Genomic DNA, 7475 nt, shown 5'->3' with positions numbered 1-7475 from the left:
TCTTGATCAGGGTGTTGAATTTCAGTGGCTAGGAAAAACTCCCTAAGAAGGTCGAATTTTAGGAAGAAACCTAGAGAGGACCCAGGCTCAGAGGGGTGACCAGTCCTCTTCTGGCTGTGCCGGGTGAGATATTAAGAGTCCAATTGGAATAATAAATACATTTCTCTGTGCAAAATACAGAGTCTATTTGATTTTAGACTAGGTCAGAAGTATGACCAGGTGGACAAGGACAGGGACAGCAACGGGCCCTCCAAACCAGGTAATCCGCAGGTGTGGACCAGGACCTCATCTCCTCCTAAAATTTTAAATTGGAGGAGACTGAAAAAAAGTTAGTAGTGCATTCCTTATATCCCCCAGCACAATAATATAGCAGCGTAACACCTTGGAACTGAGACAGGGGGGTCCGGTGACACTGTGGCCCTACCCAGGGGAGGCCCCAGACAGGGCCCAACAGGCAGGAATTTAATCCACCCACATTGCCAGGCATCAACCAAAGGGACACCCACCAACCGTAACCCCCCTGAATGAGGGCCGAGTATTGCTAGCAGCGTACAGCCCAATTGCACAAGTGCGCAACAGAGAGTCAACAACAAGCCAGTGACTCTTCCCCCGAAAGGCATTGGAGGGAGGGCATCCCAGTGGCGACGAGAGCCCACCTGGCAAGACAGCAAGGATGGACAGTATCAAGCCTACTGGTCACCTTCACGCCCCCGGGCCAGGCTACACCTAATTATAAACCGTGCTGTAGAGATTAGTTTTTAGTAGGCACTTGAAAGTTTGCACTGAGTTTGCATTTCTAACCTTAATTGGCAGATCATTCCACAGGAGTGGAGCTCTATGAAAAAAGGCCCTGCCTCCAGCTGTTTGTTTAGAAATTCTAGGTACAATTAAAAGGCCTGCATCTTGCGATCTAAGGTTACGTGTAGGTATGTATGGCTGGATCATTTCAGCAAGGTAAGTAGGAGCAAGTCCATGTATTGATTTATAGGTTAAGAGTAAAACCTTAAAATCAGCCCTAACCCTAACAGGCAGCCAGTGTAAGGACGCCAGGACAGGAGTAATGTGTTCAATTTTTTTTGTTCTAGTTAGGATTTTAGCAGCCGTGTGCAGCACTAATTGAAGTTTATTTATTAATTAGTCTGGATAACCAGAGAGAAGAACATTGCAGTAATCTAGTCTAGAAGTAACGAAAGCATGGATCCATTTTTCTGCATCGGTTTTTGATAGAAAGTTTCTAATTTTTGTTTCTAATTAATGTTTCGAAGATGAAAATAAGCAACTCTTGAGACATATTTTATATGTTCTTCAGAAGAGAGGTCAGGGTCAAGGGTAACACCAAGGTTTTTTACAGTTTTTTGGGATACGACCATGCAGCCGTCGAGGTTCACAGTGAGATCTGCTAACAACGCTCTTTGTTTCTTGGGTCCTAAAACGAGCATTTCTGTTTTCTTTGAATTTAAGAGCAAGAAATTCTCTGTCATCCACTTCCTAATATCTGAAACACATGCTTCCAAAGTAGCTAATTTAGGGGCTTCTCCATGCTTCATTGAAATATATAACTGTGTGTCATCAGCATAACAGTGAAAGTTAATATTGTGATTTCGGATTACATCGCCCAGAGGGAGCATATATAGTGAGAACCATAATGGGCCCATAACCGAGCCTTGAGGAACTCCAAAGCATACCTTTGACTTGTCAGAGGATGTGTCATCCACACTAACAAACTGATATCTTTCAGATAAATAAGATTTAAACCAGGCTAGAACATGTCCACGTAGCCCAATATGGGTTTCCAGTCTCTCTAAGAGAAGGGAGTGATCAATAGTGTCAAAAGCAGCACTAAGATCAAGAAACAACAGGACGGATGCGGAACCTTTGTCTGAGGCCATTAGAAGGTCATTTGTTACCTTCACGAGTGCAGTCTCAGTACTATAATGGGATCTGAAACCAGACTGGAGTATTTCATAAATGTTATTTGCCTTTAGGAAGGCATTCAGTTGTTGGGAAACACATTTTTCTAAGATTTTTGAGAGGAACGGGAGGTTCGATATTGGCCTATAATTGTTTATAATATCGGGATCCAGATTAGATTTTTTTAGAAGAGGCTTAATTTCCGCTATTTTTAGTGAGTTTGGTACGCATCCGGAGGAAAGGGAGCAATTTATTATGTTCAGCATTGGCTGACCTAGCACAGGAAATAGCTCCTTAAGTAATTTTGTTGGATAATACACATAAAAATCCTTGGCCAGATTGGTCACAAAAAATAGATGACATACTTCTTGCCATTAAATATGGTTATGGTTAGCATTAAGGTATGAGTAGTAGTTAATGTTAGGATTAGAGTAGAAACAGCCATTTACCATGACATTTTAATTACACCTCTGCCCTCTATATTGACTAAATGCAATCAAACTTACACTTACATACAATCAAAAAACATACACATACGTAAAATCAAACATACATACATACATACAATCAAACTAAACATACCTGCAATTCAATATACATAAAACATACGCTTAGATTCTAGAAAACAGACTATAGATTAGAAAAAGGCTATGGTAACCAAACTATAATAGACAGACTTTGGTAAATAGAAATTACAAACAGTTACTTCAGGCGAATCTCCGGCATGGTATCTTAACCAATCAATTGGAAGGAGACTACGAAACAGAGCAAAGACCTTTTGGTGGTGCTCCTGCTTGTCACTTAAACCACTCAGGGTTACTGTAGGCATGGTTATGACTTCATAAACAATGTAATGCTAGCAGGACAGTGCCGAGAAACTAGGAGTTTAGGGCACACTCCGATTTAGTTTTTGCAACAAAATAGAAGTTGTATTCTTATTTTTTATTGTGTGTAGCTCTATTTTTAATATATAATTCATCATTTAAATTATAATTTATAATTTACTGGTCTATTATAGTTTTTTGTCATGTCTTTGGTTTTTGTATTCACTGAAAATTCTCTAAGAGTTCAAAATCTCAAGGGTGGTTGAAACAAAATTATTTTCTCAGAAGTGCATTGGATTGCATTTTTAAATGAATGTTGTGCTGTCTTCGTTCTGTACTAGTCTATTGATTTTCTGTATTTTGTCATGTTTTGTGTGGACCATCAGGAGCACAGTAATTGCTGTTTTGGGCAGTAGCTTATCTGGATTTGAATGTAAATCTTAACCCTAGACACAGACACATTTAAACATGGATAAAGTACTACACAATACACAGGCCAAAGGTGATGCTCAGGAAGTGTTGTATTTGGCAATTCATGTAGGAGCTTGCTCATTTGAAAAAAATGTTGAATGGTAGGTCGTTACACAATCACTGTGCTATTCAATAGCTTTGACACAGGTAAGATGTTAACACTGCTTACATGTTGCTAAATGAATTTACATTCCTGCTAAAAGCACCTATAATGTAAATGATGCAAGCCAGAAACACAAGCGCACACAGTCCAGCTGAATTTTTTCTTTGTGAGCACATATGTACATTGTCATAGCATGCTCAATAATGTCAACTATTTTAAGAGCACAACAACCATGCTCTGTTTAGTGAGAGCTGTTTTACTTGTGTTTGTCTGACGGTTCCCATGCAGTCTTAACTAATCGTTTAATTGACTCAAGTCAACCCACCCCACCCTGAAGGCACACTGCTAGAATTAAAGATCTGCTGGCGTTACTAAGAAAGTGTTTGGGGATTTCTATTAGGCATACTCATGCTTAAAATCAAACTTACATTCATACACTAAATACAAACAACTTTTCAGATGTAGTGCCTAAATGTCTCTCTTGTGCAAGGTATTTGTGATTAAATGTAGCATGTTGTTTAGAAAATTGTAAATGCTTGTTTTCTTTTTAATTTTACAAAAAATGTCAGGATTTAATGGGTGTGTGGTAGATTTCCTAACTGTCAAGTCTATCCTCAGTGAAACTGGGGGAGGAGATTTGTGAGTCTACCCCTCCACGATAGCTCCTTTCACTATGGATAGTGAAGTCTAGACAGTTTGGAAATGTACCACACCCACTTTAAACCCACCATTGTTTTGTCTGACAATAAAAGTATGCATGTACGTACGTGGCTTCAGATGGATGCCAAATGTTGCACGAGCACAGTGTGAATCTAGTGATATGATAGAAATGTCTGTTTGTTCAGTGTTTTAGAAAAATAAATTGTCCACAATCTGATTTCCAGATATAGATTGATATAGGGATACATCAAGATATGTGAAGCTTTTCTATCCAATTTCCTTGTGTACAAAGTTTACCTTTATTTTGTCTGCCCTAAGCAATCTATTTTATCGATATGGCCTTTTCTCACCAATACCCTGACACTATAATTCTTTTCAGCAACACCACCCTGATGCAATGGTCTTTTCTCAACACCATGACCCTATGGCTTTTCTCAACAACACCCTGACCTTTAAGCCCTTCTTCAACAACCCCCTGACACACCCTTTCAAGGCACAGACTCCACGCAAGACTGTCTGTGCTCTTGCAATATTTATACTCTCACGGGACTACTTCTCTACTGTCTCGACTGGTTATGTCTTCATTATCTCTTTACTACTTGGTTTTCTCCTGTCTCGACTTGATTTTCTCTTCTTTCGACCTCTCTTGAGTTTTTTATTCTTGACTACACTTTTCTTCTTGAATAGACATTCACACGTGCAAGAGCCATTAGTGTTTTGCTAAAAAAAAACAAAAAATAAGAATGCAGATCATGAAAAAAGTCCCTAATAGGACCTACGTTAATATTCTTTAGATTATGAGGTAATCTGTCAAAAATCTGTCATTTTCCTGCAACTGTTTTTCTGTAGTTTTGTGAGTTACATTTTTCTGGTGACTGGGCTCAGTCACATATGGCTAGTTTGGGAGGCTCCAGCACAATCTATCCCCTGTTCACACACATATCAGATAAAAATACACCGTCATGTTTTGGACACAGAGAAGAAAGCAAGTTCTACCCGTTCTCAATAGCCTGTAATAAAAAACATATCCAGCACAACAAAATACCCTTTTGGGTGGATTCTTGTTTGGTTTTCTGTTTCAACAAAAGATCATGAAGCTCATAAAGACCTATGCCCCAGGGCCTCTGATCCTTTTAAACAAGTTCTGTCAATCAGTCGCCTCCTGTGACAATATTGCCACACATCACGCAACATTCTGTATCTAGCATTTCTGTAACATCTGCATCAGCTACTGACTGTGTAATTTTTCTCATCACTGTGTATACACGTACAGTGGATATAAAGTCTACACACCCCTGTTAAAATGCCAGGTTTTTGTGATGTAAAAGAATGAGACAAAGATAAATCATGTCAGAACTTTTTCCACTTTTAATGTGACCTATAATGTGAACAATTCAATTGAAAAACAAACTTAAATCTTTGAGGGGGAAAAATGAAAAGTAATAAATAAATAAAATAAACCTTACAACAACCTTGTTGCATAAGTGTGCACACCCTCTTATAACTGGGGATTTGGCTGTGTTCAGAATTAACCAATCAAACTCATGTTGAATAGAAGTAATTACACACCTGCCATCATTTAAAGTGACTCTGATTAATCACAAATAACGTTTCCTGACATTTTCTTAGTAGCATCTCAGAGCAAAAGCCATGGTTCACAGAGAGCTTCCAAAGCATCAGGGGTATCTCATTGTTGAAAGATATCAGTCAGGAGAAGGGTACAAAATAATTTAGATATACCATGGAACACAGTGAAGACAGTCATTATCAAGTGGAGAAAATGTGGCACAACAGAGACATTACCAAGAGCTGGACATCCCTCCAAAATTGATGAAAAGACAAGAAGAAAACTGGTTAGGGAGGCTTCCAAGAGGCCTACAGCAACATTAAAGGAACTGCAGGAATTTCTGGCAAGTACTGGCTGTGTGCTACATGTGACAACAATCTCCCGTATACTTCATATGAATGGGCTATGGGGAAGGGTGGCAAGACAGAAGCCTTTTCTTACAAATAAAAACATCCAAGCCTGGCTGAAGTTTGCAAAAACAAACATCAAGTCCTCCAAAAGCACGTGGTAAAATGTATTATGGTCTGATTAAACCAAGGTTCAACATTTTGGCCATAATTCCAAAAGGTATGTTTGGCGCAAATCAACACTGCACATCACCCAACGAACACCATACCCACAGGGAAGCATGGGGGTGGCAGCATCATGCTTTGGGGCTGTTTTTCTTCAGCTGGAACCAGGGCCTAAGTCAGGGTGGAGGGAATTATGAACAGTTCCAAATAACAGGCAATTTTGGCACAAAACCTTCAGGCGGCCGTTAGAAAGCTGAAGATGAAGAGAAAGTTCACCTTTCAGCACAACAACAACCCAAAGCACACATCCAAATCCACAAAAGCACGGCTTCAACAGAGGAAGATTAATGTTTTGGAATGGCCCAACCAGAGCCCAGACCTGAATTCAATTGAACATCTGTGGGGTGATCTGAAGAGGGCTGTGCACAGGAGATCTGACTGATTTGTAGCGCTTTTGCAAAGAAGAGTGGGCAAATATTGCCACATCAAGATGTGCCATGCTAATAGACTCCTACCCAAAAAGACTGAGTGCTGTAATAAAATCAAAAGGTGCTTCAACAAAGTATTAGTATAAGGGTGTGCACACGTATGCAACCAGGTTATTGTGAGTTTTTTATTTTTCCCCCTCAAAGATGTCAGTTTGTTTTTCAATTGAATTGTTCACATTATAGGTCACATTAAAGGTGGAAAAAGTTCTGACATGATTTATCTTTGTCTAATTTTTTTACATCACACGAAACTTGCATTTTAACAGGGGTGTGTAGACTTTTTATATCCACTGTACAACCTTAAACCTGCTGCATACTTTCAAAAAAATATGTTTTGTGTGTGCAGGTTGTGATATTAGCTAGCTAACATGCTTTTAGATATACTGGCAGCAAAGCTAGCCATCCCTTGCATTCCACCGTCTAAGATACATTTTAGAAAAAGTTTTGTTCACTTGTGTAAATTACACTAATAATAGTTTTTACATAGAGTTTTGTTAAAAAGTAAGGTTGAAATGGGTGTAAGGTTTCTGTCACTCATTTGCATTGAAAAACTGTTAACATAATGATCATTTTGATAGCTTACAAAGAAGACAGTAATTATTAAATACTAGCCTACTTACAGTTTTTATTTATATCTCAATTAAAATATATGCCAAAATTTGCAAATATTAACACAAATCTGACTGAGATTGAAGCATTTTTAAATGGATAATGGGCTACTGTCACAGTCTAGGTCTGCAAGGCTCTAACCTCATTCAGCTGCCAAAAGTGTTTCTAAAATGTACTCAGGTGAGTGAATACCTATCTAATAAAATGTTAACATTTTATTTAATGTTTTACATTTTCTGTGATGTTCTTTGAAAATGCCACTGTGCAGAATGGAGATTTACTGCATATATTCACAGGCTTGCATCAGTATTTGTTAAATGCTCCCATATA

This window comes from Esox lucius, chromosome 15 (assembly GCF_011004845.1).
Source record: "Esox lucius isolate fEsoLuc1 chromosome 15, fEsoLuc1.pri, whole genome shotgun sequence".
NCBI lineage: Eukaryota > Metazoa > Chordata > Actinopteri > Esociformes > Esocidae > Esox > Esox lucius.
This window is presented reverse-complemented; position numbering follows the sequence as displayed.